This window comes from Canis lupus, chromosome 7 (genome assembly GCF_011100685.1).
Source record: "Canis lupus familiaris isolate Mischka breed German Shepherd chromosome 7, alternate assembly UU_Cfam_GSD_1.0, whole genome shotgun sequence".
In the NCBI taxonomy this organism is placed as follows: Eukaryota; Metazoa; Chordata; class Mammalia; order Carnivora; family Canidae; genus Canis; species Canis lupus.
This window is the reverse complement of record NC_049228.1, coordinates 9,743,120-9,766,377: the sequence shown is the minus strand read 5'-3', so window position 1 is coordinate 9,766,377 and position 23,258 is coordinate 9,743,120. Positions and strand designations below refer to the sequence as shown.

General features: G+C 55.0%; 1 long non-coding RNA gene across 1 annotated transcript; it reads left to right on the top strand.

Annotated features, from left to right (window-relative positions):
* The first annotated feature begins 516 nt into the window (after nucleotides 1–516).
* On the top strand, nucleotides 517–9,869 carry LOC111096620. Its single transcript, XR_005361895.1, has 4 exons — nucleotides 517–635; nucleotides 3,741–3,976; nucleotides 8,616–8,704; nucleotides 9,496–9,869. It is a non-coding gene; the product is annotated as an uncharacterized LOC111096620 (long non-coding RNA).
* The last annotated feature ends 13,389 nt before the right edge of the window (nucleotides 9,870–23,258 follow it).

The window sequence follows — 23,258 nt, the reverse complement described above, 5'->3', positions numbered from 1 at the left end:
GGCCTGGCTGAGCGAGTACAGCGGGGGTCAGGCTCGGAGCCGGTACCCCAGCCAGGCACTTTGAGAGCGGGGTGCAGAGCTCCTTATCCTTCCCTCCTTGGGCAGCCCGAGATAGCTCCCTGTGGGCGCAGGACCCACGGCAGCTCGCTGAGGAACCAGTGTAGGTAGCTTCGAGCACTTGCTTTACATTTAACTCTCCAAATGCTAAGTGCTAAATTTAGCTATCAGCTCGAGGAGGCTGATACCCACTCTGCTGCCGCTTCCTGTTTTTTTTTTTTTTTTGGTTTTTGTGGGGTTTGACAAATAAAAGTTGTAAATAGCTAAGGTGTCCAAGGTGACTTTTTGGTGTGTGTATCCATTGTGAAATGATGAGCACGATCAGTCTCCACTCTGCCTCTTTACCATGAATCCCACTCTCCAGGCTCCTGGGGCTCCTTCCCTCAGGATGAAGTGATCATAATAATAGGGGTTCGGCCAGGTGACCCTCCCAAAGCCGAGACCCCCCCCCCCTTGCCACTCCCTGTCCTGACAGTCTCTGGACTTTCTGGCAAAGTGCCGAGGAGAAGTCTGAGGCTGAGGATGGATTCGCAGAGGAGGCATCCCCTCTCTCATCCTTCCCGCATCACTGTTTTAAGGTCGGAACCCACAGAAGAGGCCCCTCCTGTAGGGGCCGCAGCCAAAGTAGCAAACATCTTGTTTCTCAAACTACCAGATGTCAGGCAGTGCCCCGGCGGGTTCGGGGTCGGGGGGTCGGCGGGTTCGGGGTCGGGGGTCGGGTGAGGATGAGGGAGGATGGGGTAAGAGGTGGGGGAGAGAAAGCAGAAGAAAGGTTGCCTGAGGCTGATAGGTGGGGAGGGTAAGCCAGCCTGCCCCCTTCACGGCCTAAAGGATCATGGGACCCTGGGGCGAGGGTGGAGGGACGGAGGATGAAAAGGTGGAAGATGTGCTGATTTGCATGCTATTTTTTGCACTGCATTTGCATGCTTTTCATGGACTGTCTAGAGTACAGACCCAGTGAGGGTCCCCCAGGCTCCCTTCTCTCCCTTCCCTCCTCCTCTGAGGTGCTGGGGTTTGCAAGCCCTGGGGGGGAAGAAGTGGCTGGGCTCCCCCTGTACCACAGCCCAGTCTGGGCAGGGGCTGCAGGGGTGGGGACCTTGTCAGGGGCCGCGAGTCTGAGCAGGTGATGAGGCCCCCATGGTAGGGAAGCCAGGGCTAGGACAGAGTGGGGCAGAGGGGGAGCACCCCGACTAGGAGGAGCAGGGTGGAGGGAAGCGGGGTGTCTGAGGATGAGGAGCTTTTTTGGAGCTTTCTGACTCCAGGCTTTTTCCTAGACCAGGCCCCAAAGGAAGGAAGCCAGATGAGGCGTCTCCTCCTGAATTCCTGCGAAGTTTTATTTCTCACAGCAAATCTGGCTTTGACATCAAATGCCTTTCTTTCCCAGGGGTCCTGCTCCAGCCGCAGCCTGAGACCCTCTCTGTATCAACCCTGGGGGCGCCAGGCCAGAGGGAGGGACCATCAGCCACAGGGCCTGTGTCCCTCCCTTGTGCCCTCACAGGGGCTGGCCAGGCCCATTGTCGTGCAAGAACAGGGGTCCTGAGCAGGCTTTGGGGTGGGCATGGGGTGCCTGAGCCCTCACTGGCTTCTGACTGGTCAGGGGTAGCTAATCCCAGAGAGTCCTGGGGCAGGACTCCGGGTAACCGGGGAGGAATTCATCCCTACCCCTGGTTGTGAGGATCCCGCCTCTTTGCACTTTTCTTTCAGTCTCTCCGTTTTCTTCCTCACTCTCACCTCTCCTCATGTGATTTTTAAATTGCGAACATAGAATTACGACCCTGTAGCCCCGTTAGCCTTTGCAAGGCGCTTCCCTGCTGATAATCCCAGCGTCCCCATCTGCTGCTGACAGGCTCACTGTTCGGAGTGGGGACAGCCGTGTCTACCTTCCACCTTACGCTCTTGCTCTTGGAAACAGGGCTCTACCACCTGAGCAGCAGCTGGGAGGGGGGGGGACAGCTGGAGGGCAGCAGCAGAAAACACTCTGTTTGGGGAAGGCTCGCCCCACTGGTGAGGCCTCCACAGGCCCCAGGAAGCAGGGATGGCCAGGCCAAGCCTGGGAAGAGCATCTCAAAGGCTGTTGACTCGCCTCCTGGTGAACCGGCTTAGGGTTCATCTCTCCTGAGGGGAGACCAGCCTAGAAGAGGCAGGAGATAATTGATTCCACAAAGTAAACAACCCTACCGGCCTGGCACGCAGGTTTGGCAGACCCAGGAGTTCTTTGCACATGAACGGTCTGGACCCCTCACGGGCTGTGTGCACCCTCACAGGAGCCTGGAGGCATGTATGGGATCTGTACACACTCACAGAGGCTCTGCAGGTGTCCATGGTTTAGAAAATACCCACAGACTCTCGCTAAGTTATGGTCCAGGGTTCTTTGTCTCAGGTTCCATCCTGTCCTAATTTGTGCAATTACACCACCCCTACACGATCATGCACCTTGGATTTCACATGGCCCATCCCCTCTTCCATCCTACACTTGACAAAAGTGAGACCAAGCAGGCTCAAGGGCTTTATCTAAGGCCACACAGCTGAGTTCTTTTGAGTTACAGAGTTTAGGATTTGGAGATGTCAGAGGTTTTGGGGGCCGACTTGAAGCCGAGGAGCTTGCAGGAAAGAGAGGCAGGCTTGTGAGTCCTCAAGGCCTGCTCGGCCTCTTTCTGAATGTGTGTCCTTTGACAAGTTACTGAACCTCTCCGAGCTCCAGCTCCCTTTTCTTTAAAGCAGGAGTCATCAAACCTACTCCACAAGGTTGTTGCCAGGCTTGCGAACCACACGCATTTGAAGCCTGGCACACAGCAGGCACTCAGTAGGTGGTTCTGCAACTATTTGCTAAGGTAGTAAAGCAATCGACCACAATGCTATTGAGGATAGCCAGCACGGGCCAGGCTCTCTCTATGCTTGTTGCCGGGGAGGCGAGGGCAGCTGGGGGTGTCTGGGTAGGAAGCACGTGGGGTAAAGACAAGAAGAACTGGCGTGTGCTGTGACCGGTGTCACAGAGAATACAGAAGAAAAGCACTGACTGCAGATGGTGCATGAGGGCGCGGGGGAGGGCACTGAAGTTTTCCTCGAATTTGAAGGATGAATAAATCTCACCCTTCAGGAGAAAGGGAAAGGAGATTCGATTCCATTGAGAGAACCATAAGGACAAAGACCCAGGGGCCAGGGTGAGAATTGTGACCTGGTGGATGCGGCTGGACGGGCCCCAAGAGTCCACGCGGAGGGAGTCGGTGTGGACGAGGGAGGGTGGCTTTGACCCGAAGGGCCGGCCAGTCTTTGGAAATAGCCACATGCAACACTTCACAGCAGAAAAGCAAATTTAGAAAATAATGAACTTTGCTTCAGTTTACTCTTTTCTTCTCAAAGTGTTGCTTCATTATTTGCTAAAAAAACCATTTGCCTTTAATAAAGGTCACTGGCAAATGAAAAGTGTTGGCACAGAGCTAGGCTCCTTGGGGTAAAAGGAAGAAATTCAAACATATCTGAGGAATGCACGTACCTCCCCGCTTACTAACGGCTTAACGAACTACTGCTTTGGCCTTTCACCTGGCGGGCACCCCGAGCCCCCAGCTGAGATCCACCCTCATCGTGTTGTCGGTGCCCCGGACACACCGCAGTTACTGGTTGCCAAAACTGCCTGAGGACAGCGGGTGGGGAAGGGGGTTCTCAAAGTGTTTCACTCATTCCAGGTGATTCAACAAATATTTGCCAGGCACTGTTCCAGGTGTTCGGGGATGAGGGCTGAAATAGGACAGGGCTCCTGCACACCTGAGGCCTCATCGAATTAAACTGGCACTTTGTGGCTAATCCCCGGTTCTCAGGTGAGAAACACTCAATCATCCCGACAAAGGGGGTGCAGCGGTGAGAATCTGGCATTTTCAAGTCAGACGACTTCTGGGCTCACATCCCGGTGACTGGCACTCAGGTGAGTGACTTCTTCCCTTTCAGGTCATCAAGAGTAAAGTGGGAGACACAGATTGCTGTTTTCCAGGATTAAGTGGGATCAAGAAAGTGTAGTGCTTGACATCAAGGCTGAGAGAGAAAAATCCCTCAGTAAATGATAATCACCGGTATCAGTGATCTTTGGGACAAACTCAAAAGCTAAGTGAAGTGAGCCAAAAAGAGGCTTTACTACGGTGAGAGGCTGGTAATAAAATTTAGGGGAAAATAGTCCAGACCATACTTCAGAACCAATGAGAAGGAAGGTTCCTCTGGGGCCAGGATTGGGCTTTGCTCCTTTCGTATCTCTGGCATCTAAGCACATAACGCACCTTGATAGTGAGCTCTGAATGAATGCTTCTTAGCTCTTGGCCAGGACCCTGGAGAGAGAGAGGTGGGTGGCAGACAGTTCCAGGAAGACACCAGTCCACGGGTTACTTTGGCCAAGAAAGGTCGACAGAACCTGGGACATCATCAGGAACTGGGTCATTTGTGAAATTAGCAAACATAGCGTGGAAACCCAGCAACACATTTCTGGAAAGAGTACAGAGAGCAGAAAGTTCAGGAGAGACCAGACTGAGGGCAAGGAAGCAGAGGAAAACCTTGGGGGACCGTGCCCCGGAGGGCCTGGAAACCTCCTTGTTCCACGGTTCACGCTTTTGACCTTAACCTTCCTCAGAGAGTCCGTGTCGCTGTGTGCCAGCAGCTTAGGTAGTTCGCTCTTGCATTCCCCTCGAGAAGAGGAATCCAGGATGCTCGGGATGGTCTCTTCCATCTGACCAGGGAAAGGACAGCCAAGGTCACAATGAGAACTTCCCAATGGCCAGTCTAAGAGAGCCAGGACACTTCTTTCCCCGGTTTTGTCGGGGGGAGGGGGCGGGGAGGGACGATTCAGGGAGGCTTGGGCAATGCTTCATCCTCATATGCTCACAGATTCAGAGAACGTTACAGCTGGAGGGAGCTTTGGTCCCCCCCCCCCCAATGGAGAGAGAGTCCCAGGGCCAGGCAGTGATTTGATCAATGAAGCTGGGACTAGAACCCACACCAGCTGGTTGGTTCACAGATCGGTGCACACAATTTGCAAATGACTCACGCATATTATCTCCGAGCTCCTGACTGAGACATCCACTGCCTACCTGACATCTCTTTTTGAACATCTTAAAGGTTCCTCCAACTCAGTGCGTCTAAGCCTGAACACTTAATCTCCTCCTCCTCTGGTTTCTGGCGCCCTGTGTGGTAGCTCCACCCGCCCCGCTGAGCAAGCCCGGGAGAAACCCACACACATTCTCTTTCTCACACTCCTCGCGTCCCATTGGTTACCGAGTTCTGCTGATTTTATCTCCTAAATGCTTCTTTAATACCCCCCCCCCCCCCGCCGCCCACTTCCTACATCTTTATCCTGATGCAAGGTACCCCGACCTTTCACATCCCAACTAGTGCAATAGCCACCTACCTGCTCTGGGCACCTGAGCCCATTTTGGCTCATTCCTCACAATGCAGCCACGTGACCTTTGCAGAGCACAGACCTAGTCGTGTCACACACACACACCAGCTTGGGGAAACTTCAGGGGCTTCCCTTCACCCTCAGCATCAAGCCGAACTTATTAGCGTGGCTCCCAAAGCCCTAGGTCACCTGCCCTCATGTCCCGTGACACACGCTCTTCCTGCCTCCACAGCAGCCACACCGACTGCATCCAATCCCACACCACAGCCAGCCACTCCAGCTGTTCCCCTATAACGAAGTGCGCCCTTTCCTCCCTTGGCCCGGGGAACACCTTTCCATCCTTTAGATTCCAGCCCAAACTCCATTTTCTCAGAGTGGGTCAAATCATCCTATGTCCCATCCTTGTAGCACCTGTCACAGCTCACGTTCGAACATTTGTTTGGGGAGTATCTGGCGAATGACGTTTCCTTGCTGTCCTGTGAGCTCCATGAGAGGAGAGACCATGTCTAGTCAGGCCCGAAGCGCATCGTTCAGTGCCTGGCACGTTCGAGGCACCTAAACATTTGCTCATCGGGCGAGTGAATGAAGGAATGCTCCGCTTCTCAGATTCTCTCCAAAGATGACACGATGAAGAAAAATCACCACGCTGTGTCCACAGATGGGCTCCTGTGCCTCTTTCTGAAACAAGATGGGAGGTTAGACAGTGAGATGCATGTGGGTTCGGTTGTGTCACAAAACTTACGTCCTAATCATTTCCTTTATACGTTCCTAAAGAAGATCACCATGTTCTGCTAAGTGGGAGGGAAAGTGGACCAAAGTGCTGTATATCCTATGACTCTACTCCCATTTTTAAGCATACTAAGACGAATAGAAGCCAATAGTGATATAGGAGTGATCTTCCTTTTTTCCTCTTTTTTTTTTTTTTGTAAACTCCCCATTATGTATTACTCGACAGAGAAATAAAAAGTATAAGAACATTTTTGAATGATTCACACACACACGCACACACACATACAGGCACACACACACTCAATGGTTTAGGAAATGGAAGGCCATGTGTTCAGATACCCAAGAATGGAAACCATATTTCCCCTCAGCCTGGGGCCTTTCTGAAAGTAGAAACCATTTCACTTCCCCTCTTTATTTCTCCCTGCACCATCCTCTTTCCACTTCAGCCAGCACTCTTAGGTCCAAGTGACAGAAAACCAACTCAAATTAATTTAGGCAAAAAGGAAATGTAGGTGCTTCCATAGCCAGACAGTTGCAATCATGGTCGCTCTCAGAGCTCAAGGGATCTTGAGGCCTCGGCTCGCCTCCCACACCAGCAGATTCCTATGTGGTACGAGCAGAGAGTTTTCTCTCCTCCCACCACAACAAAAGTCCTGACACTGATCCCTGCACCAGTGGCTGTGGCCGGGTTGGGGTGGGGGTGAAATCTCTTACTGGCCAGGCCTGGGCCAGGTGCTAACTTCTGGCGATGGGACCTACAGGAATCGGACCACAGGTGGGTGATTCAGAACTGGAATGCTTTTTGCCAGAATAAGGGGAAAGGGGCGGTGGGCAGGCAAAACAAAAGGCGACCAGCACCCACTGAGCCCCCGGCTCTGCCCACAGGATGTGCTCAGCCCACATCACTGACTGGCTGACCTCCAGCTGGAACCATCTGGGCAGGGAGGCAAGTGGAGAGTCGGGCAGCAGGACCTCACTAGGTCCCACATCAGCTGCTGAACCTCCATCTACTTCCATCTGTGCCAACAGTCTCAGCTGAACATCCAAAGGGAGGGATTCTGAGTCTGTGCACGTCCCAGAAAGTGATGAGGAGGTGGAGAACGATGTTTGCCAAGTCGCATGGAAAATTGCCCTTGAGCTTCTCCAAACACCGTATGCCCAGGAGGCCCAGCTCACTAACCGGTAGAACTGGGGCCCAGACTGGCCAAGCAGGCCACTCAGGATGGCGGGGAGGACCTGGTGCCCTGCCTCCCTCCCGGCAGGCTGGGCCCATGGGCTGGCAGGTGCTCAGTAAGCGCAGATCAAGCTCTCAGGGATAAACCTCTTATGCAACCCTCTTACGGGGAGGGTGTCAGATGAAGAGGAAACATGATTTATGGGTTTGGGACATTCCCAGCCCTACGAGAGAAAAGTAACAAGACAGGATCGAGTCTGTATTTTGGGGCATCAGGCTCGATGCACCCATCTCTGTCAGAGAGACAGCATGCTAGCCACCTCCGGGCCAGGATTAGGTTTACTCCACACCGTCTTTGCTTGCCTTGTCCACTCTATTATTTCTGGTCCTGTGGTTCCAGCCCATTCTGACCGCATAGCCCGGTCCCCTACCTACCCCACCCAGGAGCCCTGACACAGCGCCCGCCCCTGGTAAAAGAACCCTGCCCTCTCACTGGAGCCCAGCCCCTCATCTGCCTGGAAGGTGCCATCAGGCAAAGCTGGTACAGGCTCTCTTGGTGGAATCCCTGCTGGAGGGAAAGGCTCCAGGGAAGCCTGAGCCCAAAATGGGGAGATTGTTTCCTCTGGGGGCCTTCTTGGAGGGTTTTCTGCAGCCTTCACCATTCCCAAATACTCATCACTGGGACTGGGAAAAGGCTGGTACAGGAGAAAGTGATGGAGAGCCGGGGGTGAGGAAGTGAGAGCAGATGGAGGCAAGAATCTGAAAAGACGGTGCCGAGCAGCCCTGAGCCAGCTGGGCAGATGTGGGCTACTGAGTCACACCCTGCTTGACCATGCCCTGGCAGCTTCCGGGAGAAACCGGGCCTGGCACTGTCTGAACCATCAGCCCACCACTGAGCTCCTGGGGCCTGAGGAGGCCAGCCGTGAGCCAGCCTCCTCCTCTTTGCCCCTCTTCCTCTGTCCCCCACTTGGCAGTACACTCCTCCCTGCCCCCTCCTGTGTCCCCCCCCTTTTTCTTCCTCCTCCTCCTCCTCCTCCTCCTCCTCCTTTGAGCTGCCTCTTCTCCCACAGGTTAGGAGAGGCTGGTGCCAAGCCTGTCTGTGCAATTTATTGCCAGTGTTTGGTGTCTAAGATGGGCAGACACTCCCGTGGGGGTCCTTCTTGATCTTTGCTGCCACTGAGAAAGCGGATTGTCCCGTTCCAGGCAAGTTCTTAATAAACATTTAATGAATGAATGGATTAATGAATGAGCATCTGTTATCTGATTCGAACCCCACAGCAACCTTTTAAGGTAGTCCAGACAGTTACCATGAAGTGCCATCTACAGCTGGGGGAAACTGAGACACAGAGACATATGCTCTACACAAGGTATGCAGTGGCCAACTGGGGTCAGAACCCTGTTCTCCCAGCATCCACGACTGCACTATCCCAGACCACTGCCTGTTCCTTTCACCCTCCTGTACCCTGTCAGCCACTCCTTGGGGTTTAGAGAGCCAGACCAGGGCAGTGGGGTGGGGTGGGAGGCACAGGGATCCTTTGGGCCATTTGCACCCTACTGGCTCTGGGCTGTGGGGACAGTCAGTGTGGGAGGCTCTCTCTGCTTGCTGTTTTGGCCTCCTCCTTGGGTCCACAGCATTCTGCAGCATTCCCTCCACATGGCTGATGCCGAGAGGGGCCGGGGGGGGGGGGGGGGGGGTGTCAGCCTGCCCAGCACAGTCACATCGAGCCCCACTGCAGTTAAAGTGAAACCTGGCAGGACTTGGCAGTGACCTTTGACCTACTGGCAGGCAGGGGCCAGATTAAAGGTTAAGTGACCTCCCAGACTTTGGGACTGTGGGGGAATCAGAAAGAAGTAGGATTCCCTGGGATTTGGAGGTGGGAGACACTAGACTACTTTCCCATCCCCACTGGGGGGTCGGTCCTATGGTCCCCGCAGCAGGATTGGGGGAGATCTTCTGGCTCCCTAGAAGACTTGAACCTCGGGAGTTGACTTCACAGAAGACCGCCTGGAGGTGCTGGGGAGCTTTCTGGCCCTCCAAAACCCACGAGGGATCCTGGGCACCAGTTCCTCTGCCATGAGGCCTGAAGCTGGTGGAGGAGGGTTAAGGCGGTTGGTTACATGCTTCTCACTGTCAACTAATTTATCTGATCTTTTCCAGAACAACTGCGTGGAAGGGAGCTGATAAGGGAGTGATGGTCCCTGACTAAAGCTACTAGCCACACGCGGTAATTTGAATTCAAATTCGTAAAATGAAATGAAATTAAACATCCCTCAGTTGCACATTTTGAACAGCTGGAGCGCTAGGGAGCTACTGGATTTGACAGCACCGATATGAGACATTTCCATAAACGCAGAAAGTTCCATTGGTCAGGGCTGGGCAAGGGGCTGACCTCGGCTCCCTGAATAACCTCGCAGGCCCCTTTTGGAAACGGGGCCTGTCGCGGGCAGGGGTGGGATGTTGGGGGATAGGTCATCGCGGCCGGGAGGGGTCAGGCTCTGTGCGGAGGCGCCACCTCCCCGGTCACGGTCACCCCGCTCCCGGGCCCGTCCAGTCCAGGCGGGCGCCCCCTGCCGGCGGGGAGCCGCAGGGCGAGGGGGCGGGGTGGGGGGGTGGGGGGGTGGGGGCGGGGTGGGGGGGCGGGTGGGGGCCCAGCCCAGGATGCGGGCGGGGGGGCCCGGGCCGCGGAGGCCGAGCACAGCGCGGAGCCACGGGACCCCGCCGACGGCGGCCCGCGCCCCTCTTGCCCCCCGGGTCACCCGCGCCCCAGCCGTCCCCGTTAACCCGGCGGTTAATTATTAATTTCTTCTCCCGGCTGGAAGCGAAAGTTCCACGGGATTCAGATGGGGAGAGAGCCTCGGAAGCGCACCCAGACGCTCGCCTTGCCGCGGGAAGCAGAGCTCGCGGCAGGGCGAGGTCAAGGGCGCCGGGCCGCGGCCTTGGGGGAAGGGGATGCGACAGGGTGGGGGAGGGGATGCGACGGGGTGGGAGAGGGGATGCGATGTGGCGGTGGGGGTGGAGGGAGGGGAGGCGGTGGGGGCGGGGAGGGGAGGCGATGGGGTGGAGGGAGAGGAGGCGATGGGGGGCGGGGGAGGGGATGTGATAGGGCGGGGGAGGGGATGCGACGGGGTGGGGGAGGGGATGCGATGGGGCGGGGAAGGGGGTACGAAGGGGGAGGGGATGCGAAGGGGGAGGGGATGCGAAGGGGGTGCGGGGGACTGGAATGGTGGGGCTCTTTCCTCTCCCCCGCCCCGCACGCCCCCCCCCCGCGCCCTCCTCCCCGGCCACCCCGCCTGGGGCGCCACTCGCCGGCCCCCTCCCCCGACGGCCCGCCCAGCGCCGCTCCCTGGGCCCGACTCCGCAGGGCGCTTCGGCCTAAACGGCTGACTGCGGCTTCCCCTCGGCCGGGAGAACGAGCCCGGGGTGCTGCAGGGAGGGCCCGACGTGTCGCGGCTCACAGGCAGGGCGCGGAACCGAACCCGGGCCCTGCAGACTCGCAGGCCCGGCGTCCCTCGCGTCCAGCCCGGGATGCGCGCGGCGTGGAGGCGCGAGGGGCGGCGCTGCCCGCCCCCCCCCCCCGCAGCACCCTCCCCCCAGCCGCTCCCCCCACGCGGCAAGCGGCGCTACCGAGGCTGCCTCGGGCCGAGAGCGGTGGCCAGGTGGGCACGGCCCGGGGAGCCCCTCCGCGACCCCGCGGCCATCCCACCGGCGGCCCAGCTTCAAGGCGCTGGTTCTCGGGCCGAGAGCCCAGGGAAGGAAGAGGAGGGTAAAAGTCACCCTGAAACGAGGCTGGCCGTCCCGGGGAGCAAGGCTACGTTCCCCAGGGAGGCCCCGGTGCAAGGGGGCGCGCAGGTGCCCCGCACCCCGGGGCAGGGACCGGGCCTCCTGGAGGCCGTCCGCGCCCCAGCACCGTGCGGGCCCCGCGGGGCCGAGGTTCGCAGGGAGCCCGGGGTCCGTCCCCCTCTCGCCACGAGATGTCGCTGCTGCTCACAGGTAGAGGCCCCGGGCCGGCTCGACTCGGGATCCCGCTTCCCGGGCCGGGGCGGCCTTCGGTGTGTAACCGGGCCTGGGGCGGTTGGAGGAGCGCGGCCTCTGGTCGCCCTGCAGGCCCTGCTGGCCCTGAGCTCCTGCTCCTCGGCGGCTGGTCCCAGTAACTCAGCTGTCACCCACCTGCGGTTCCCACCCCGCTACCTAACTCGGGCAGGACCTGCATTCTCTGAGCTTCCAGAGCTTCTGTTTCCCCCATTGTAAACTGGGGATAACAGTCCCCACCAGGCAGGGTTGTTAGGAGGCTAAAATGAGACAGTGTCTGGAGATGTGTTTGCAGAGGCAGAGCAGGATGTGTCCCGGCTGCTGCTGTTTTAGTCCCTTCGCCGTCAGCTGCAGACTGTTGAGACGCAGCTGGTTCAGGGTTCCATCGTCTTTTTCTTCTCTCGACACCCGATTTCTCTCCCTGCCCAGAATCACCATTCAGAGACCCAGGGAGAGCCATGCTAATGCAGCATACAGCCCGATAATAAAAGTTCAATTTTCATGCAGCACTCCCGGTGTTCTGGACCTTGATTTATGTATTATATCGAATCCTCACACAACCCTCTGAAGTAGGTGCTATGAGGGACAATGATAAGCACACTAAGGCACAGAGGGATTAAGTCATTTTCCCAAAAAGTTAGAGAGGGAGACAAACCATGAGAGGCTGCTAACTCTGGGAAACAAAGGGTTGCAGAAGGGGAGGGGAGTGGGGGGGATGGGGCGACTGGGTGAAGAGCATTAAGGAGGGCACACACACAAAAAGGAGGGTACGGGATGAGAGGAGCACTGGTGTTATACTATATTTTGGCAAATTGAATTTAAATAAAAATTTTAAAAAATAAAATCATGGGGATCCCTGGGTGGCTCAGCAGTTTAGTGACTGCCTTCGGCCTAGGGAGTGGTCCTGGGGTCGTGGGGTCCCAGGATCGATTCCCATATCAGGCCCCCTGCATGGAGCCTGCTTCTCCCTCTGCCCCTGTCTCTGTCTCTCTGTGTGTGTCTCTCATGAATAAATAAATAAAATCTTAAAAAAAAAAAATCATTTTGCCAAAATCATGTAGCTAGCAAGTGGTAGAGGCTGGATTTGAACTCAGGCAGCCCAACGTTGACTCAGCATTGTCTATCAGATCTGTAGGCTTTAGCAGTCTTCGACGGTTTCCTTGTTTGCAATATAAGAAGTTCCAGGGGGAATCCCTAGGTGGCTCAGTGGTTTAGCGCTGCCTTCGGCCCAGGTGTGAATCCTAGAGTCCCTGGATCAAGTCCCACGTCAGGCTCCCTGCTTGGAGCCTGCTCCTCCCTCTGCTGTGTCTCTGCCTTTCTCTCTCTCTGTGTCTCTCATGAATAAACAAATAAAATATTTTTTTTAATTAAAAAAAAAAAGTTCCAGGTCCATCTTACTCATCTCCTGCCCAAGTCTGGAATCAGCGTCTTCTACAAGAAACCCTCATAGTTTCAGGGATAAATGGCATTTCAAGGCCACAGTCTGGGCCTCAGTATCCTTTTTTTTTTTTTCTACTTAATTTGATCAAGTATTGCTTGTATTTAAAAAAAAAATGTAAGTAAATTTAGTAACCGATGTACTGAATGCTTACTATGCATCAGGCAGTTTCTGGAAGAAAGGTGGATTATAAAGAAGCATAGTTTATTACCACCAAATTTCAGGACCCTACAAGAAGTGGAGGAAGCTCATTCTAGAGCATTTGGGCAATGAGGCCTCAGTAAATCCCTGGGGGCCGAGTGGCACCGCATGTGATGGGTAGGATAACCTGGTCTCCCAGCTGGAGCCCGAAGCTCGAATGTCTCAGTGTGTATTTGGCTGGTAAGGGAGACATGTCTGAGTTCACGATGATGCCAGGTAATGAGGGCAGGTGACTCCTGTTGCCACGTTTACCAGCCTAGGTGGCCCTGGGGACTTAGAGCAAGCAGGAAGAGCACAGTTGAGCTTTCTGAGCAACCTCTCCAAGGAGCCCCTCAGGTGTGGCGCCTGACTTCTGCATAAACAGGTAGATGTCTCGGGGACCAACAGAGAATTCTGAGCAGTGTCATTGGCCCTGCTCTACCCCCACCCATCAGATAAGGTTGCTGGGGGTGGTTGAGTTTGCCCCAGTGAGCAAGGATTGAGGAAGAGGTATAGAAGAGGAGCCCTGGGGGCTGCCCACTGGGCAGTTTTGTGCACAACAAAGGCAGGGTGCATGGGAGTGAGAGGTGTGTGCCTAGGGTTGGCTCCACTTCTCAAAGGCCACAGGAATAGGGCCCCAGCCACAGAGCCAGGCTCCATAAGAAATAAGCTCCTTTCCTGTTCCATCAGCCCAGGGGGCCCCCCGACCCTGCGCAGCCAACCCCAGAACCACAAGTGACAGCTCTGGCTCCTGGGATGATGCAAAGGGCCTGGCCTTTAGGGTCTGCCCGTTTGAGCTCTGAAGCTTCCAGCAGTTACTGCCTGAGTGTCGGGTATCTCATTGCAAAGGGAGACACTCAGAACACCATCGTGGGGCACCTGTGGGAATTAGACGGGGGGATACGTCAGTGGCCTTGCAGAGGCTGCCTATGATAGACTCGGCCCTTTCTCTGGTCATGGCATCAGAGAAACCGAGAACCTGTGTGACAGGCGTGGGTGTCTGCACAGGGCCTGGAAAGCCAAAGACCTCCGGGAGCCAGGCCAATCCCCTGCAGGTGTGAAGCAGCCACCACAAGAAGATAAGGAGGGAGCAAAGCCGAGGGCGAGTGCCCAGCAGCCGCCGAACTGTGACTGCCAGTCTCGCCTCATGTTGCCTTTACACTTGGGCTTGCACAAGCAAACAAGGGCAGACGTGATGGTCTCCCCAAGTTTCAAGAGAACCCTGAGGGTGAGTCTGAGCCCCGTCTGCCCTGAGTCTCACAGAGTACCCAGCTTGGGCCCTGGAAACAGCATCTGTCCAGCCAGGGAGCAAAATCTGTCTCCGGAGACACTGCCAGGAGCCTTGGGGTTTGGTCTAGGAGTTCTGAGAGAGGTGATGATTCCTGCCAGGACAAGATGAGACCCTGGCTGGACCCCTCTCCACAGCCAGAAGCCTGCCCCTGGGGACAGGTCTGTGTCTGCTCCGGAGACACCTCATTGTCTGAGGGCTCCAGTAGAGTCTGCAATAGGGAGGAATGAGAGAGCCAGTTCACCACCTTGCTACCTCTCACAGAGGTAAGGTCTGCAATATTAGGGTGTCTTTTGTTAGAGCTAAGGAGATTGGGGCCATGGGCTCTGCCCCCGAATGTGCCAGTGAGGTAACACAGAGACACTGACTCTGCGGGATCTCCAAACCTGGGACCAGCTGCTAGCCATTGAGGGGGCTATTCTGAGCAGGGCACTCCCTGGATAAGACATGTTACATATGTACCTGCTCTAATCCTTGCAACTCTCCAAGGAAGGTATTATTGCCCCAAATTATAGCTGAGGCTCAGAGAAGATCCAACACAAAGCTGGGACTGCACAGCAAACAAGCGTTGGGTCCAGGTCTGAAACTAGAGAGACACGGGTCTTTGAAGAGCCCCACTGCTCATCCATGAGGCCTCCCCGCCTCAGTGCCGAGCTTCCGTGAGGACGAGAATGGTTCTGGGTAACTCTTCCCAGACACCAGAGAGCAAATGGTTTCTAAGCCTTTCTGGACTCAGGGGATGAGTGCGAGGACTCCCCACAGCCCCAGCACACAGGAATCTGTCCTGCGCCCCTCCTTGGGGTCTGGGGAAGGAGGACCCATATTTGTTAATAAAATGAAACAAAGGACGTGGAAGTGTCTTGTAAATGGCCAGGTGGTAGGCAATGCCAGGTGGTCGCAACCTCCCTTCCCTCCCGGGAATGACGACTCTCCAGTGAACTATGAGGTTGGGCCTCTAGGGTTAATCCTTCCTTACTGAAGTCCTACAGCAGATTGATCAGGCCCCGCAATCACGGTCTCAGACCACTTGTTTCCACCCACAGTGTGGACCAGATAGTTTAAAGCTACGCATCCCCCGAGAGATCGCGTCCAACTTTAGATCCAAGCAGACGCTTTTGTTTTCACAGATTTAACTATTCCATGCATGTCATTTTTAGCCTGCACAGAAAACCAAGACGGACAGGGAGTCTGACTCTGACGACCCTTTGAAGAAATGTGCAAGCTCAAGAGCTCTACAGTTCTCTCTGAGCTTCACGTACAGCAAGAAAATAGTGAACCGAGTGCAAACGGAAAAGCCACTCTTTCCCTTCAAGGGCCCTTTTTTAATATTATACTCTGGTTTAAAAGGGCAGTGTAGCCCCAATTCGAATCCCAGCACACGTGCAGTCCTATTCTTTGCCTCGGCCAATACGTTGATTCCAGCACAACACTGGACTTCTCTTGGCTGCGTTTTCCGTCTCCTCGCCTTTCTCCACGTGTACACTCACCCTGGTGGGTCCAGCTGTTTCTACAGGATGGGAAGCTGGAAAGCGAATGTCGGCATAAATATTGTCTTACTCTGGGTGAAGTCTGGCCTGTTGACGTGGCTTATTTGTAAGTGGCCGCCCCGTTGGTGGACAGCTAGATTGCTTCCGGTATGTGTCAGGACAAGCTTTGGAATCCTAGTTTTTCAATTCCTGTTTCCAATTTCCTCCCCACAAGGTTTGCAGAGATTCCAGGCAGCTGGCAGCTCCCACCCAGAAGGGAAAGGGGCCTCTTGCCCCAGTGAGAAACATGTTGGGGCCTCGACATTGCTTTGTAGACCTCTGGGCCCTTGATCCTCTATGGACGGTTGGACGATTGGATGGCTCTGCTCTTTTTCTTTTTTTTTAAATTTCATTTGTTTATTCTTGAGAGACACAGAGAGAGAGATAGAGACACAGGCAGAGGGAGAAGCAGGCTCCATGCAGGGAGCCTGATATGGGACTCGATCCCGGGTCTCCAGGACCACGACCTGGGCCCAAGGCGGTGCTAAACCGCTGAGCCATCCGGGCTGCCCTTCTCTTTTTCTTTCCAGACTGATTGTTTGGCCAGAGGAGGTTAAAGTGCTTTTGTTTTCTCTTCTGAGGAAAGAACCAAGGGCACAGGTTGAAAGAACCCCTGGGGAGCCTTGCTGCTACCTTCTGGCAACTTCCAGCAGCCAACAGAGGGTCTTACACAGGCCAGTTGTTCAGCCCCAGCTGATATCCTGACTCTTTCACCAGCTCTGGACTTCAGATTCAATCCCTACCCCTCCTGCCCCTGGTGTCCCTCCTTAATCGGCCAAGTATATCTATTTATTTGGAAGACTGCTGAAATACCTCCTCTTCCAAGCAGCCTTCCAGGATTATGTGAAGAGCAAGTAGAATGGAATTGCACCCAACACACACACACACCCCACCTCCTTATCGTCTCCAGGTAAAGCACCTGTAACACAGAAAACAAGATGTGTTTGGTGCTCAGGACCAAGGCTGAGGGTCTGTGTGCCCTGGGGCCTCTGTCCGATTTGTGGATGCCTTCAAGGCAGCAGTGGGCAGCGGAGGTTTGGAAGAAATGGGCATAGGTTATTGTCCCGGCTTTATTACCCACCTGCTGTGCTGTGTGTTTGCCAGCTCAGTATCTCAGTGGGTGCTCAAGAGACGGGGTGTGTATGGTATGGGAGAGCGTGTGGGGGCTGGGAAGCCAGGGGCTGCCCTCCCGGGGTGTCCCTGGATCTCTGTGGTGCTGTCAGTCCAGGGGCACACAGCCTAGCTCCCCCTCCTGTGGCTGGAAGCCCCCGAGGGCACCGATGGGCCTGCCTTCTCCACCTCCCCCCTTGGCACCAAGCCCGGGGCTGGTGCCACAAAGTCCCTGCATAGTGACCCTTTGCTGGGGAGATGCATGGGGGCCTGGCGGTGCAGGGAGGCGGATGTGGTGAATGAACACAGAGCACTTGGCTCGGGTACGTTCTGGCTACTTATGAGTCTATCATAAAGGACCTTGGGGGAAAGACTTCCAGAAAGAATTGTTCTTGGGCCTTTGCGTGCGTCAGTAAGGCATCTGCTCTAACTTGTGGGGAAAGATTGCACTGGATCAGCCAGTCTGTTGTCCTTGGCCTGTGTTCTCTGTAAAAAGCCACTGTGGGAGAAGGCACCCTGCACGACGTGGGATCCCCACGGAGGTCGGGGTCACTCAGACCCGAGGCCTCTCACCGTGGCTCACCTGGCAGTGTCATCGAATGAGCAAGCCTGGCCCTCGGGGAGGTGCTGTGGGAGCACCTCCCTACGTGGAGGACGGCTGTTCAGGAGCCAGCAGGGCAGGGGGCCCAGGCATCAGAGAGGGGGGCCTGGCAGTGGCTGAGAGGAGTCGATGCAGTTTGCAGTGCAGGGTGTGGCGAAAGCCATGCATTCTGTTTGTCCACTAACCCTTCAGTACACTCTGGTTGAGGGAATAATTCTGGGGACCGAGGCTGAGCCTGGGGTTAAGGGTGGCACAGAGCAAGAAGTGTCTGCATGCTGGGGTGGCTGCCCAGGGGGTACTGGTCCTGTCCCCGTGCTCCAATGGCAGGGTCCCCTGCGCCACCTCCCTGTTGCTAATGGCTCTTCCCAGGCATCACGCTACTTGACCTCTTGGTGGTCGCACAGCACCCCTACATTTTTACTTTTCCCTTCTGACTTTTCTAGAAGCAGAGCCCAGGACAAGGACGTGGGGGCAGATCCTGGGGCTTGGGAGGAGGCAGGAGTGAGGGCACAGGAGAGTGAGATGGGAAGGTGCTAACACATCAGCCTAGGGTGTGGTAGCAAGGCCACCGTCCCGGGGGCAGCAGGTGACCTTGCTTCCCGAGGGGGCCCCTGGGAATTGTGACATCACACCTCTGAGAACGGCTGACCTGATGCACGGGAGTCTGGAGCCTTTCTCTGCCAGTAGGGTGCCCTGCCTGTAGGGTGAAGTCTGTCCCCAGCGACACCAGCCGCCCCACGCTTGGGGACGGCACTTGCAGGTGGGCCCAGCAGGCTTCCTCAGCCTCCGGGGGTCGTGAGCTTGAGCTGGGAGTCTCTGGCTTGCAACAGAACTGCCCTTCAGAGCTGCGCTCGGAGCAGAGGCGGGCCACGGGGGTGTGATAGGGACACCAGGTGCCTCACGCTGCCGTCCCCTGACCCCCCTTCCTGCGGTCTCTCTGAGGGTGCTGCCCGGGGCCAGGGGCCCGTAAATACCTGCTGACTCTGCTTGACCTCCACTCCCTTTTCTAAACACTCATGTGTGATTTAATACAGCCCGGAGTTTTGCCAGGGCCCTGGGATGGTGTCAGAGCACCGGGGAGACACAGCCCTTGGGGTGGCAGGGGGGCTAACTTGGGTTCCCTGTGTTGCTCTGTTCGGGCCTGGGCGGCCAGCAGCCGGACCACGGGGCTCCCAGCTCCCTGGCGCCCTCTCGGCCTGCTCCTCCCGGCCTGGGGCTCTGGCCCAGGCTCTCCTCTCTCGCGTGGTCCTCTATGATCTGGGTTTGCTCACCTGTGCCCCACGTTGCGCCTTCACCCTGCCCCTGACAACCCCCAGATCTGTACCTTTACCCAAACGCTTTCTTCTGCCCGTGGAGCTGGTCACTGGTCTCTCCCCTGGGAGTCACACAGCCACGTCCACGCAGCCAGAGCCAGACCCGGCTTCCCCATGGGTGTCACGTCTCACCGCCATCCAGGCCAGAGTGCCCGAACAATCCTCCCTCTCCCTCCTCCTGGTAGGCAGACGGTGGACTAACCGCCAGCCTGCTGCCTTTCGTTGCTCTGGGCTCGCTGATGTTTGTCCTTGGGAACTGAGTTTGGACTCTATGAAGATCCTGGACACCTGGGTGGCTCAGAGGTTGAGCGTCTGCCTTGGGCCCAGGGTGTGATCCCAGAGTTCCAGGATCGAGTCCCACCTCGGGCTCCCTGCATGGACCCTGCTTCTCCCTCCGCCTGTGACTCTGCCTCTTTCTGTGTGTTTTCCGTGAATAAATAAATCAAATCTTCAAAAAAGAAAAATAGACTCTATGAAGATCCACCTGCGAGGTTCAGGTCCATGTGTGACAATCCTGCCACACGGTCACACCTTCTCCTACATCTTTCTTCCCAGGCCCCAGGGCATCCCCTCCACGGACTCTCATCGGCACCCACCCAGAGGGCTCACAGCACCCCGGGCCGCTTCAGGTTTTATTTTATCTCGCTCAGTGCTACCTGCCAGGTCCCCTCCTCCCACAAGTAGGTCCAGGTTGAACAGAAGGGGCTCCCCTGCTATCTTAGGCCTACCCTGCCTGCCCCCCAGTGTGGAATGCCCAGGCTCCCAGCCACCCTCTGACAGCCCCCGGCTCCACCCGCCTCCCCTGCCAGGTGCACCTTAGCACCTCACAGTCAAATTCCTGCCTGGCTCATGTCTGTGGCTTGAGCAGGTTTTTGGACTGTGACAGTCATCTCCTGGGGCCCTTTTGGGTTCAGGAGAGCCCAGGGGCAGGTCTGGGACATTCGCTTAGACACCAGGCTCAGGGTGCTCTCGCCATCATCTTTAAATTACATGCAGGAGGGCATCCCTGAGTGGCTCAAGGGTTTTGCATCTGCCTTCGGCCCAGGGCGTGATCCTGGAGTCTTGGGATCGAGTCCCACATCAGGCTCCCTGTGTGGAGCCTGCTTCTCCCTCTGCCTGTGTCTCTGCCTCTCTCTCTCTCTCTCTCTCTCTCTCTCTCTCTGTGCCTGTCATGAATAAATAAATAAAATATTTTTTAAAAATAAATAAATTACGTGCAGGACAAACCTGTGTTCAGCATGGCTTGGGCTCCTGGCCCTTGAGGAGCTCTCCCGCTGCGGGGGTGCTGAACCAAGTGCTCAAGAACCAGAGTCCAGCACAGCTGAACCTCATTATTTGAGGTACTGTTCTAGAAGTCGCTGCAAATGCTGCCTTAGCAAATACGGAACAATTGTTTCTGGGGGAACTACAGGGTTAGGTTCCTAAAAGGCTCTGGTCATGACATTTTTGCCGAGCAACCAATACATAACCTACTTTTATGTGTATTTCTGGTTAAAGACACTTTATTCATATATATTGTTGATTCGTGAACACCGAACTCAGGGCCAGCAGCGCTATAACTCATACTTGAACTAAGCTCGTATATTTTCTCCATAAGGCACGTTACAGCCTTCTTGTGCTTAGGAACCCTACACAGCACTGTGCTTGGGGCCATTTCAAACAGAAATCACCAACAAAAAGCCACCAAGTGTGAAAAGTGTGGCACTAACTAGACCGTGAAAAGGACACTTGTTTACTGTGTGAGAGCCGAGACAAGAAGGCAGAGGGTCGCTTTGTTCAACCTCAGCTGGGAATGTGTTTGCCAGGCGAGTCAAGTTTTTCAATGCTTTGTGAAGGTCCAGAATGACCACAAAAGTGCTGTGAGCATTGATTTGGGGAATAACAAATTTTAGCGAGTCGGAAAACTTGCAAATACGGAACCTGTGAGTAATGATGATCGACTCTATGTATAGAAGAAAGAATGAAACTTCAGGGAGTGGAGAGGAGGGAGCAGCTGGGAAGACAGGAAAACTTACTAGGGTTTCACGATTGAAGCTGAATTTCGGGGGATAAGTAAGACTTCCCCAGGCAGGGGAACTTGGGGGCAAAAGGGGCCTCATGCACAAAGGCAGAAGACAATGTGGAGTGGATAATTAATTTCTTTGGGCTGCAGATGGGAAATTTGGGAAGAAGAGCTCTGATTTCCAGGGGACCAAGGGAGGGTAGAAAGGATCCACATCCATTCCCCCCCTCCCCTGCCTTTTTAAAAGATTTTATTTATTTTTTAGAGAAAGAACACAAGCAGGGGGAGTGGCAGAGGCAGAGGGAGAAGGAGAAGCAGACTCCCTACTGAGTGTAGGGAGCCCGATGTGGGGGGTCGATCCCAGGACCCCAGGATCATGACCTGAGCCAAAGGCAGACGCTCAACCAACCAAACCACCCAGGCGCCCCCATCCATCCCTTCTCACAGGGTTTTCCACTAGTTAGGGCTGGGCCAACTGCAGCAGCAGAGAAACCCCAAATGGCTTGACCTAATACATTTCTTACATTTCATGGGTGATTGGCAGGTGGCCTTCCACATAATTTAGACCTTGGCTCCTTCCAAACTGCGGCTCCACCGTCCTCAGGGACCTGTGTCCTCGCTGCCCATCAGCAAGTGGGAAAATACAGAAGCTGACAAATCACACTGGAGACTTTCATAAGCCAAGGCCTTGCAGTGGCACACACCCCTTCCACCCACATTCCGTCATCACATGGCATGCCAATGAGGCTGGGTAATGAAGTCCCTTTGTGAACAACTGCTTCCCAGGAACATGTCTACACTCGGGAAGGGGGCATGAAGCTTTGGTGGACAGCTAACTTTTTCTGCCACGGGCCCTCAGGTCAGTCTGTCAAAACCCAGGACGGAATCTAAAAGAAGTCAGTAGTGAGTGAATTCCATGGAAATGGACCCTCTGTCTGGCACAGAGTAGGTGGTCAGTAAACACTCTGTGAGTGAATGAATGAATGAATGAATGAGAAATGCATTATGCCTTTCTCCTTGGTTTCCTTTTGTTTAATGTGTTTGAGACTGAACTAGGCTAGAGGGAGGAGGGGTTGGGAAAAAAGGACAGAGAGAGGGAGAGCCGGGGTTTAAGCAAGCCAGCCGGGAGGAAGGGGGGTGCTCTCACGTTTCCTGTAGTCGGATACAGTGCTGCCTTGACCTGGAGAAGGAACTGGGGCCATAGGAGTGGAGAGAGGGCTGCCTGCAGAGAAGAGGTGCAGTGAACGCAAGTGCGGTCTCTATCTATGTACATTATGTCAGCTTAATCCAATCTCATTCAGGATTTGAGCTACACAGACCTTCTGCAGGACTCTGAAAGCCCAGTGCACGATGGGGTGGTTAGAAATGGTTTGGAATGGTCCCAACAGCCTGGAAGGAAGCCAGGGAGGAGGAAGCATGAGGAGCACCCCCATAAGGACAGCCTGACATCTGGGGTCAGAGACCTTCTCCAATCTCCCCCTGGTTTTTAATCTAGTCTTGGGCCCAGCAGCTTCGTAATTCCACATCTCCAATTTATTAATCGAGTGCCATCTGTGAGGCAATGTCATGGGCCCCACTGGTGTTTCTCTGTTTGAATGGCTGCTGAATATTTAACTACGCTTCAGCAACTTCCACGGATGTCAAATGAGAGAAAAAAACAACCACCACCTTCTCTCTCTAGAACAAACTCACACTCAGCATGGATAATCACAAAGCCTCCACAGGCTAACAAATCAAAATAAATTAGCAGTCAACACAAACGCCAAGCCCTCCTGAGTTATGGTGTCAAGGCTGCAGGCAGGGGAGAGAAGGAGGGAGGGGATGACTGCCTCTCCTGGTCACAGGCTTCATTGAAAAGTGCAGGAAAGGAGCCAGCTGTGTCAGGAAGGATGACACACACACGCACACACACACACACAAAAAAAACCCGGTCATCTGTGTGCATGTTCCCCAGAGTCACAGGTCAGGAGACCAGAAGCTCACCCCTTGCTGCCATGAAATCTTCCTTTTGATCGCTGACAACATTGACCCGTATGATCTCATTTACATTAATTGTGTGTGTGTGTGGGGGGGGGGATGTCTTTGAGGGGGAGTATTAAGACTAATGCATGGTTTTAGAAAAGGGATGATTTTTTCATTCAAACAGAATTTTTTCATTCAAACAGAAATCTTTATCTCTGAACCCTAATACTATCCTAGATCCCCCCCTCCTGCAAGATGCATCTGTGTCGTGCCCCCTAATGTCTGGTGGGTGAGACTGGGCCACACTGGGCTCCTAACCCAAATAGCCTGCAAGTGATAAAGTGTCCAGAGCATGAAGACAGACAGGAGGCCCACACGCAAGTGTGGGATCCCAGAGAACACCCACTGAAGGCTCCCACCAGCCCCACATGTTACCTCTCAACCTCAACATCATTCCTTCTTCTCCCTGGA